The sequence below is a fragment of the Pantherophis guttatus genome, chromosome 2 (assembly GCF_059756535.1).
Source record: "Pantherophis guttatus breed Tessera chromosome 2, ASM5975653v1, whole genome shotgun sequence".
In the NCBI taxonomy this organism is placed as follows: domain Eukaryota; kingdom Metazoa; phylum Chordata; class Lepidosauria; order Squamata; family Colubridae; genus Pantherophis; species Pantherophis guttatus.
The window spans coordinates 258,688,940-258,700,951 of record NC_142064.1 but is presented as its reverse complement, the minus strand read 5'-3'; the positions used below and the strand labels follow the sequence as shown (position 1 = coordinate 258,700,951).

At 46.1% G+C, this 12,012-nt stretch overlaps 1 protein-coding gene across 1 annotated transcript in view; it reads right to left on the bottom strand.

Annotated features, from left to right (window-relative positions):
* Positions 1 to 5,883, bottom strand: part of LOC117667867 (regulator of G protein signaling 3-like) — a 57,530-nt gene extending 51,647 nt beyond the window's left edge. The window contains exon 1 of the mRNA XM_034421487.3: positions 5,431 to 5,883. The gene's annotated coding sequence lies outside the window, so the exon portion shown is untranslated. The remainder of the gene's footprint in view (positions 1 to 5,430) is intronic.
* Between the last annotated feature and the right edge of the window lie 6,129 nt (positions 5,884 to 12,012).

Here is a 12,012-nt window from a genome sequence, read left to right as displayed (position 1 = left end):
GAGTGACTGTGCACAGGGAAACCCGATCAAGAAAGGGCCGCAACTGGCGGATCAGGCGAACCTGATAAAAGGTCCCCCTGGTTACAGCCGTCAGATGTTCCTCCAAGGACAGCTGTGTATCCAGGAGGACTCCCAGATTGCGAGCCCTCTCTGTGGGGGCCAAAGACTCGCCCCCAATAGTCAGTGATGGAGTCAACTGACTATATCGGGATGCCGGGAACCACAGCCACTCAGTCTTGGAAGGGTTGACTGAGCCTGTTCCTCCCCATCCAGATCCGTACAGCCTCCAGGCACTGGGACATCACTTCAAGGGCATCATTGGGGTGGCCTGGGGTGGAGATGTACAGCTGAGTATCATCAGCGTACTGATGGTATCTCACCCCAAAGCCACGGATGATCTCGCCCAGCGGCTTCACATAAATGTTGAACAGGAGGGGCGAGAGGACCGACCCCTGAGGCACTCCACATATAAGAGGCCTCGAGGTCGACCTCTGCCCCCCTGTCAACACGAACTGCGACCGGTCGGAGAGAAAGGAGGAGAACCACCGTAACACGGTGCCCCCCATCCCCAACTCTTCCAACCGGTGCAGCATGATACCATGGTCGATGGTATCAAAAGCCGCTGAGAGGTCTAACAGGACCAGAACAGAGGAGCAACCCCTGTCCCGAGCCCTCCAGAGATCATCAACCAACGCGACCAATGCCGTTTCTGTGCTGTGCCCAGGCCTGAAACCAGACTGGAACGGATCCAGATAGGATGTTTCCTCCAGGAATTGCGGAAACTGTCGCGCGACCACACTCTCAACAACCTTTGCCAGAAAGCGAAGGTTGGAGACAGGACGATAGTTGGCCAATATTGCCGGATCCAGGGACGGCTTCTTGAGGAGAGGCCTCACCACCGCCTCTTTCAAGGCCGCGGGGAAGTAACCCTCACTCAATGAAGCATTGATAACACCCTGGAGCCAGCCTCGTGTAACCTCCCGAGAGGCCAGTACCAACCAGGAGGGACACGGGTCCAGTAAACATGTGGCCGCACTAAGTCTCCCCAAAATCCTGTCCACATCATCGGGAGTCACAGCATCAAACTCCTCCCAGATAACATTCTCAAGACTATTCCTCGTCACCCTGCCCTGATCTACCCAGTCAGAGTCCAAGTCCCCCCGGATCTGAGCGATTTTGTCATACAGGTATTGTCCGAAATCCTCCGCCCTGCCTTCCAAGGGATCCTCCCGCGCTCCCAGATGGAGCAGGGAGCGGGTTACCCTGAACAGGGCTGCCGGACGATTCCCTGATGACGCAATAGAGGCGGAAAAGTAATTACACTTTGCCGTCTTTATCGCCACTAGGTAGGTCTTAATATGCGACCTTACCAGTGTTCGGTCAGATTCAGCGCGACTGGCCCTCCAACCGCTCTCTAGGCGTCTTTTCCGGCGTTTCATCTCCCTCAGCTCCTCGGTGAACCAAGGAGCCGCGAGGGATCGACAGCGGGTCAGAGGCCGCAAAGGCACGACTCGATCCAAGGCCCCACCAGCCGCCCGATCCCAGGCAGCTACCAGGTCCTCGGCCGAGTTGTGTGCCAGATCATCAGGAATTGGCCCAAGCTCCGTCTGGAACCTATCAGGATCCATCAGGCGCCTGGGGCGGACCCATCTAATTGGGACCGCCTCCCTGCGGCGGGGTGTAGCGGTACGAAGGTCCAGATGAAGGAGTGAGTGATCTGACCATGACAAGGGTTCCATGTCTATATCCCCTATAACAAGATCACTCAACCACTGGCCAGAGACAAAAATCAAGTCTAGAGTGTGTCCCCCCCCGTGAGTGGGGCCATGAACTACCTGGGTCAGGTCCATGGCCGTCATGGAAGCCATGAACTCCCGAGCCATCCCAGACGTTTCACCAACGGATGGCAAGTTGAAATCACCCATGACCATAAGCCTGGGTGTATCAACTGCCACCGTGGCTATCACGTCGAGTAGCTCAGGCAGGGCTGCTGCCACGCGGCAGGGAGCCAGGTACGCAAGCAGCTTATTAGCTTATGACATATTTTTCCTGTCCCCTTCCTAAAATTTATATACCAAATTATTGTAAGATGGTCGAAATTTGGGCCTGGGAGTGACCGAAGGCCAATATAATGTGTTTTAAGAAAATGCAGGTGCCATTTGGCCATCCTGATTCTGATGGACTTTGTAAAGGAAGAAGAAACCTCAAATTACTGTCTTGATTAAAGACAGAGAAGACTTGAGCAGAATTGTTATCGCAAACATCAACTGGACAATAACCCCCATTGAGAGTAACATATCTTTAAGTGGGTCTGATGAGAAATATTTTCAACATGCTTTAAAAAAAACAACCCCTCAGGAGGATTACAAAGTCATTTTCAGGGTTTTAGCCGGCCATGCATTTTTAGTTACCGGTACTTTCTCTTCTGCAAGCCCGCAAGAATTATTCACAGCACACTATTTCCTGCAAGTCCCCTACTACACAGTCATAAATTCCAGATGACTTTGTCAATTGCAGCCAAGCAATTCATAAGCCCGTTTTTATTCAAGGAAGACTTGCTACAGAGGTGGGTTTCAGTAGGTTCTGACCAGTTCTGGAGAACCGGTAGCAAAAATTTTGAGTAGTTCTGAGAACTGGAAAATATTACCTCTGACTGGCCCCGCCCCCATCTATTCTCTGCCTCCCGAGTTCCAGCTGATCGGGAGGGAATGGAGATTTTGCAATAACCTTCCCCTGCCACGCCCACCAAGCCACACCCACAGAACCCGTAGTAAAAAAATTTGAAACCCACTACTGACTTGCTAACTTTCCAAGATAGATTGCACTACAGTTCCAATAATTTCTTTTTAACTTTCCAAGGTAGATTGCACTACAGTTCCAATAATTTCTTTTTAACTTTTTCATTAGATGTTTTTTACTGTTGTGAGCCGCCCTGAGTGCGGCTGGAGATAGGGCGGCATATAAATCTCAATAATAATAATAATAATAATAATAATAATAATAATAATAATAATTCACTCACAGTCGGCCGAGGGACTTGCGAGAGGTAGAAGTAACTATCACGGGGCGACTTTTAATATTGTATCCTGCAATAAGATTCGGTTTTGTGTCCCCAGGACCGTGGAATGAGGAAGTCAGAGGTTGTGTAATAGGACAAGCGAAGGCTTGCTGATTAAATAACCAATTGACAAAGATAGATAATAGGATTGTTCCCTCCCTTATAACCACAAAGACACTTTTTAATGCGTGTGGTATGTGTTGGTAAAGATTCTCTAGCAACTGCCTAGCAGGCAGAAATTCTCGGGTGGCCAAGAAGCTATTCCTGAATCAGAAAAGGCTTCTAGGGTTGCCAGGTCTGCTTCCAAAAAATAGCGGACAAGCGGGGGGGTGGGGCGGGGGGTGTTAAGTAGTAAATTTTTTTTAAAAAAATTGCAATTAAATTATATATTTTCTTACAAACATTTTAACACGCCATTTTAGGTCAGTCGACACAAGCTACAATACATTTTAAAAATGTGAACTGTACATAATTTTATAATATATTTTTATTTTAATCTCATCATTAATTTTTTTCGGAGAATCGAGTTCAATGGATATTCGATCTTTGTCTCATTCTAACTTATGAAAAAAAAAGACAAAACGCGATTCTCCTATCCTTATTCTCTTAGACTGTACAGCTTTAGATTACGTACCATTTCATCATAAAGCTTTTGAATAAAAAAAAATGTCCACTATTTTGTGAAAAAAAAAATAGTGAACATAATGTGAAAAAAGCGGACTGTCCGCTCAAATAGTGGACACCTGGCAGCCTCCCCTGTTGAATTTCTGGTTGACGGTAATGGTATTTGTAGTAATCCCATAAAATGTGTATTTACTGTATTTATCACTCTCTCCTTCCAGATGGCAACAACAGTTCTACAGAGATCAGGTGAATAGGTTCTCCTATGTGCTAACAGGCACATTATTGGGGGAAAAAATGCCACCTTTTCTGTGGAGTTTAATCTAAAATCCCAGAATTTTCCCCACATCTATAAACTACACATAGCACAGGAAACCAGTAGCACATTCAATCAATCAAAATAGAGCTAGAAGGGACTTTCAAGATCTTCTTATCCAACCCCCTGCTCAAGCGGGAGACTCTATACCATTTCAGATAGGTTGCTGTCTAGTCTCTTCTTAAAAACCTCCAGTGATGGAGCATTCACAATTTCTGGAGGCAAGCTGTTCCACTGGTTAATTGTCCTCACTGTTAGGAAGTTTCTCCTCAATTCCAGGTTGCTTCTCTCCTTGGTTCAGTTTCCATCCATTGTTTCTTATCTGGCCTTCCGGTGCTTTGGAAAATAAGTTGACCTCCACTTCCTTGTGGCAGCCCCTCAAATACTGGAACAGTATACTCGACTTACAACAGTTCATTCAGTGACCATTCAAAGTTACAACGACACCAGAAAAAGGTGACTTACGACCGTTTTTCACACTTACGACCATTGCAACATCCCCACGGTCATGCGATCCAAATTCAGACACTAGGCAACCGACTTATATTTAGGACGGCTGCAGTGTCCCGGGGTCACGTGATCCCTTTTTGCGACCGCTTCTGACAAGCAAAGAAGCAATGGGGAAGCTGGATTCATTTAACAACCGTGTTACTAACTTAAAAAACTGCAGGGATTCGCCGAGCAACTGTAGCAAGAAAGGCTGTAGAATGGGGCAAAAGTCACTTAACTGATGCGTCTTGCTTAGCAACATAAATGTGGGGCTCCATTGTGGTCGTAAGTCGAGGACTACCTGTAATTCTGAAAGCACTTCTTTTTCTTTCTTCTTTCTTTCTTTCTTTTCTTTATTGGATTTCTATACCGCCCTACTCCCGAAGGACTCAGGGCGGCGAACAGCCACAGAATAAGACACATAAATACAAAAATTTAAAATAGAATAAAAACGAATTAAATAATTTGGCTGAGACAAATTTAAAATACCCAATAATTTAAAAACAAATTAAAATTTACGTTTAAAAGGGGAGAAGATTAACAAGCCTGCCCTCAGCATGTTTGCAGAGCCAGGGCCGGATTTTCCTATAGGCTAACTAGGCTTCAGCCTAGGGCCTCAAGATCAAGAGGGGCCTACATTCAAATTGTTAGCAAAATTAAAATTACACTTTCACTATAGGTGAAAGGGCCTCATAAGTGGAATAGCCTAGGGCCTCTTTTCATCTAAATCCGGCCCTGTGCAGAGCACACACAATTTCATTTTCAAACCACACACACACACACACACACACACACACACATACACAAACGGCTTTGTGTTTTGAACCACGGCAGTCTAAAAGCTTCCTTCCATGAGTCAAAGCTTTTTCTCACCCTTCCCCAGCCTTTGCATAAACAGGCAAGCCTCCTTCCATACCTTTGGAAGTAACCTTTTTTTAAAACTTACCGTTAAGTGTGCAGGTCCGAGAACATGAACAGGCAAACCTGAGCCCTGCAAAACAGACGCTCCACCAACAAGTCCCTGGAACTGGATCCGCACCTCGCGCTAAGCCACAACGTGGCCTGTTGCTTCAGCAAAGTTTTGCAATGTGGATTGGTAAAAGCCGTCGCTACTGAGCATGTTGCGTTGGGTGAGCCTCGGCTTGTGGATGATTCATTTCACAGACTGTAGCTTTTTTTTTTTTGGCTCTGTGGTATATAAATGTAACCCAAGCCTAGTGAAGAGAGGCAGGATTTTAAGAGCGGTTAGCTCTGTAATACAGCAGAAATACAGCAGCCACAAGCGGTGCAGAAGGAGCGGTCAACTCAGCCTGACAACCGCAGGGACTGTGTCAGCTGTCCCTTGGATTTAAGAAGGAATGAAGAGAGACAAAGTGCAGACAGACGTAGAATTACGCTTGCCTTTGAGTCCTTGAGAAGAGGCACATAAAAAAAAAATTGGAAGCGTTTAACCCTCTGGAATTTTCCTTGCAAGTCACAAGCCATTCCCTTGTCCGCAGCCAAACTGCTGATCTCTGTTACTCCATTTTGTCCAATCTAATTGGCAGGGACTCTAATTGGCAGGGAGTCTTTCACTTTTACCCAGTATATTTTCCTTTTTCCTTGGGTATCCTCAGAATAAGAGAGTTGGAAGGGACCTTGGAGGTCTTCAAGTCCAACCTCCTGCTCAGGCAGGAAACCCTACACCACTTCAAACAAATGGTTATTTTATTTTATTTATTTATTTATTTTATTTTATTTCTATACCGCCCTTCTCCCGAAGGACTCAGGGCGGTGTACAGCCTAATTAAAAACACAAAGACAGACAATATTTAAAAATAATTAAAATTATTAAATAATAGGCCCTATTTATAAAACCCTGAGTTTAAAATCCCATTTAAAACCAATTAAAATCTTTATATTGATAGCCCAGCCTGGCGGAACAACATGGTTTTGAGGGCACAGCAAAATATACGGAGATCAGAGATTTTACGAATTTCGGGGGGCAGTTCATTCCAAAGGGCAGGGGCTCCCACAGAGAAGGCCCTCCCCCTGGGGGTCGCCAGCCGACATAATTGGGCCGATGGCACCCTGAGGAGACCCTCTCTGTGGGAGCGGACTGGCCGGTGGGAGGCTACTGGTGGCAGAAGACGGTCTCGAAGGTACCCAGGTCCAATGCCATGGAGCGCTTTAAAGGTGGTAACCAACACCTTGAATCACACCCGGAAGACCACTGGGAGCCAATCATCAGTGGAGATAACCACTGGTTATCCAATCTCTTCTTAAAACTTCCAGTGTTGGAGCAGTCCAACACTGGAAGTTCTGGAGGCAAGTTGTTCCACTGATTAATTGTTCTGTCAGGAAATTTCTCCTTAGTTCTAGATTGCATCTCTCCTTGATTAGTTTCTACTCATTGCTTCTTGTTCTGCCCTCAGCTGTTTTGGAGAATAGCTTGACTCCATCTTCTTTGTGGCAGCCCCTGAGATATTGGAACACTGCTATCATGTCTTCCCTGGTCCTTCTTCAAACTAGACATACCCAATTCCAACAACCATTCTTTATATGTTTTAGCCTTCAGTCCCCTAATCATCTTTCTTGCTCTTCTCTGCATTATTTCTAGAGGCTCAACATCTTTTTTACATTGTGGCGACCAAAGCTGGAATACAGGTTGTCCTCGGCTTGTGACCACAATGGAGTCATAAACTTTGTCCCATTTTGCCATCTTTCTTGTCACCATTGTTAAGTGAATCACTGCAGTTGTTAAGTTAGTAAGACGGTTATTAAGTGAGTCTGGCTTTTCTTGTCAGAAGATTGCAAAAGGGGATCACATGACCCTGGGATACTGCAACCGTCATAAATATGAGACAGACCTCAAGCACCTGAATTTTGATCACATGACCATGGGAATGCTGCAATGGTCGTAAATTTGAGGGACAGCTCAGCCTTCCCCAATCAATGGGTCGCATGTTTTGGACCACAGCCCTCATTATCCTCAGCCAGCATTGATTGTGCTTGGCTGGGAAGGATCAGATTTGTCATCCAGCCCATCTGGAAATTGGCCAGGCTGAGAAAAGTTACCCTAGAGCCATGATGGTGAACCTATGGCACGTGTGCCAGAGGTGGCACGCAGAGCCCTCTCTGTGGGCACACGCACCGTCACCAGCTGCTCTTCTGGTTTCTGAAAAAAGGCCCCAAAATGGCTGAAAAATGGCCAAAAAATGGCCTGAACATGGCCCCAAAAAGGCCCCAAAAAAGGACTGAAAACGGCCTGAAAAATGGCAAAGAAACAGGCCAGTTTCCGGGCCAAAAACAGCTGAAAAACAGCCTGAAAATGGCCTGAAAATCAACCTGAAAACAGTCTGAAAAATGGCCTGAAAATGGGCAGAAAAAAGGCCTGAAAACGGCCCCAAAAACCAGTCTGAAAATGGCCCGAAAAAGCCCCCAAAAATGGCCTGAAAATGGCCTGAAAAATGGCAAAGAAACAGGCCATTTTTCAGACACAAAACAGCTGAAAAACAGCCTGAAAATGGTCCAAAAAAACAGCCTAAAAACAGCCTGAAAAATGGCCTGAAAATGGCCCGAAAAAGGCCTCAAAATGGCCCAAAAAAACCAGGCTGAAAATGGCCCAAAAAACAGGCATGCATATGGCAGCCAGCTGGTCTTCAGGTTTTCTGGTGCTCCAGCGCACGCACATGCACACACATGCACGTGCGTTCCGGTTTGGGCACTTGGTGCTGAAAAGGTTCGCCATCACTGCCCTAGAGAGCTTTTCCTCCCCTTTATAGCTTTATAGCTTTTTTTTCTTTTTCATACTTAGAACCTTTGTAGCATCCCCAGGATCACGGGATCAAAATTCAGATGCTGGGCAATTCGGTTCATATTTATGACCGTTGCTGTGTCCCAAAGTCACGTGATCCCCTTTTGCGACCTTCTGACAAGCAAAGTCCATGGGGAAACCAGGTTCGCTTAACAACCGTGTTACCAACTTATCAACTGCAGTGTTTCCCTTAAACAACTGTGGCAAGAAAGGTGGTAAAATGGGGGCAAAACTCACTGAACCAATGTCCCCCTTAGCAACAGAAATTTGGTGCTCAATTGTGGTCATAAGTCGAGGACTGTCTGCAGTCTGAGCAAATGAGTGCCTGGCTCCCAAATTGGCCTATGATTTCATGTGGACTTAGATCCCCAAAGAGTCTGGGTTTTTTTCAGTCTTCACGTATTTAAGCGCATGGCTTCGGCCCGGTCTACCTAATGCAAAGAGGAAACATGTCAGCGGTTTGGGAAGTGGTGTCAAGGTGGCCACGCCCACCCAGGTGGCCACACCCACCCAGTTGGCCACGCCCACCCAGTCCCCCGAGGTCAACCATAGCCCTGATGTGGCTGAAATTGAGTTTGACACCCCTGGTTTACTGTCTTTTGTGTGAGTGGATTAATCGCCTAATCTACCATTAATCTAACCTGGCTTGGCATGTCAGGTGAACCAAGCCAGAGAAAAAACTCCTCTTGCATTTCAGGAGCTTTGGGATGGGGGGGTTACTCAACCTTATTGTTTGATTTCCGGACAGTCTGACCAAATGTTAAAAGCATGAGAAGTGAGATACAGCCGGGTCTCTTGCTGTCTGAGCAGAGAGATTAATGAGGACTAGAAGCACTTATCTGCTCTTCACAACGCCAGGAGAAGGCACACGCCAGAGTGCCCTGCTGCTGAGTGAGGATGGGGGATGTTTTGCTTTTTCTCTTTGGCCTTCAAGGACAGCTTTTAATATTGATCGGAAAAAAGGAAGCCACTCTTTGTCTCTCTGGAGGGTTGCTATTGGAAACACAGCTGAGATCCAAGCCATTGTTCCAAAGTACTGACACTTGCCCTGGACGGCCGCAGATAAAAGAGGTGGCAATTGAAGCAAGGGGTTTTTTTTTGATAGCTTTATTATTGTTATTGAAGAAAATCTTTCCCCTGGGCTTTTAAAAAGGGATCGGTCTGCAAACATTATGTGGCTGATTTCTTTGTCTCCGCTTTATGTCAGTTCTTAAGCCAAAGATTCAGAAGATGCTTACCCCAGATTGAAGAATGAAAATCAAACCATCCATTGAGATTGTGCAGAGAAATGACACCAGACTTAAGATATAAAATTATATACCGTGTTTCCCCAAAAATAAGACCTCCCCCGAAAATATGCCCTCTACCAAAAATAAACTCTTCCCCAAAAATAAGCCCTCCTCAAAAATATTGAAATGCATGCACAGCTGGTCTGGTTAGGATTAGGGCAGGGGTCAGTAACCTACGGCTCTGGAGCCGCATGTGGCTCTTTCATCCCTCTGCTGTGGCTCCCTGTTGCTGGTCGGCTCCACAATTGATAGGGCTTTCGGTTAGGACAGGTAAAGTGTTGGATGCTTATCCTACGGTTGGGTAGGTAATACATAGAAAACTATGTTCTGTAACTTTAACTGCTACAAGATGACTAATTGGCTGTGCTAAGCAACGTATCTATTTGCTGTCTGGTCCATTGCACCACTTTGCAGAGTTTGCAGTTGAGTTTTACCCTCAACACTGGTTATGGGCCCAGTACCAGAGTGTGTGTACCAGTTACAGCAATAAGAGAGTTGCGACACACATTACTGCTCCAGATGTTCTGATACGTAGTTAACATCCTGGTGAGGATGGCACAAGGTCAAGCTCCCAACATTGCTGGTTACCCAGCTGGATGGCACCAACTACAAATCCTGGTCTACCAAGTGCAGTCTCCTGTTGCGCAAAGAAGGGCTATGGGATGTAGTGCAGAATCCACCAGATGTGACCTCCTGGAATGCTGACGATGCCGAGGATGCCAGGAAGATAGCCGAGTTCCAGAGGAAGAATGAGAGTGCATTGTGTATTATTGGTTTGTCTCTAGACGATACCCAGCTTGTTCACATCGAGGGTGAACAGTCTGCTGCAAGATGCTGGGGCAATTTGAAACGTCTTTATGTTCGTGACACTGTGGGGGCGCAAATTAACATTACACGAAGGTTGTTTCGCACATGACTCCTTAAGGATGGTGACATGTTAACACACCTGAATTGCATAAAAAACATTTTTCGAGAGCTACTTCAGAAGGAGGTGATTTTTTCCGAGCAACAACAAGTTTATATACTGTTATCATCGCTAGATGAGAGCTACGACGACGTAGTAACATCATTTGAGGTTCTCTCACAGCAGGAACTAACTTTGGCCAATGTAACCTCGCGACTACTAGAAGAGGCCAGAAGGAGAGAAGAAAGAAAACAACTAAGGGAAGAACCCGAGTCGATTAATGTAAATGTAAAGGCAAATAACCATGTATATGCTGTAAAACATTGTTTTAATTGTGGCAAGAAGTCTGTATGGGTTAAAAGTCAGGTTATGAATGGAACCAGTGCATTGTAAAAACGTTGAAGAATATCGGATTATCGAGTTGTGGCTCCGTTGCCTGAGCCTGAGCCTGTGCAGGAGAGGACTCCGAGAGTGAAGGAGAGGAGTTGGCAAGGCCTCCCTCTCCAGGACCCTCCTCTCTGGCAATGCCTTCGGTGTCCGCCGAAGAGCAAGAGATAGGGCCGGGGCCAAGCATGTCCACGCAGCCACATATGGACAGTGATGAGGGTAATGAGTCTTGGCTGGATCCACGCCAGTGTCGCAGAGATAAGCGTGCGCAACAGAAGAAAAGGCGTGCCCGAGATTAGGCTGAGTCACTGGACCACACCCCACAGGATATAAAAGGGAGTGTGGTGGCCAGTCAAACCTTGTGACGAACAAAGCTGAAAGCTTCCACGCCATTCTGCATTGCCGGACTTTTGCTATAGACTTGGCTGGATTATCTCTGGACTTGATTGTAATTATTGAGCTGTTTCCTTTGATGTACCAGAAGTGGGGAGAAGTTATCTCTCCTCTTTGTAAGTAATAAACTCTTGGCAGGCAGCCACTAGGTTGTTGCCAAGTTCCGTTATCATAAGGAAAAGGATTTTGCCGGCTGGTTTGGTCTTTAACTCTTGAATGTCTGTTGGTGTGTGTGCGTGTGGGACAGGGACAGAACAGATGATAGAACTTGTATATTGTGCATCAGAAGACAATGTGGCTGATCATTTCACAAAAGCACAGGGAAGTAGGAAACATATAGATACATGTGAACAGTATGGTTTAAGATTGTAAATATATTAGTCTACCCAAAGGGGAGAATGTTGGATGCTTATCCTACGGTTGGGTAGGTAATATATAGAAAACTATGTTCTGTAAATTTAACTGCTACAAGATGACTAATTGGCTGTGCTAAGCAATGTATCTATTCACGTATCTATTGCACCACTTTGCAGAGGGCAGTTTTACCCTCAACATAAAGGAAAAAGGAGGCCGTGCTAGGAGGAGACTCTATGGTTGGGGAACCAGACTTCCAGTCGGCAGAGGAAAAAGGATGCTGCGCTAGGAGGAGGCTCTATGGTTGGGGAACCGGACCTCCGGTTGGCTCCAAACTTGAGCAGGGGGGCTTCCTATTAGGACCTTTGTAGCTCTTTGAGTGCTTACGGTTGCCAACCTTTGGGT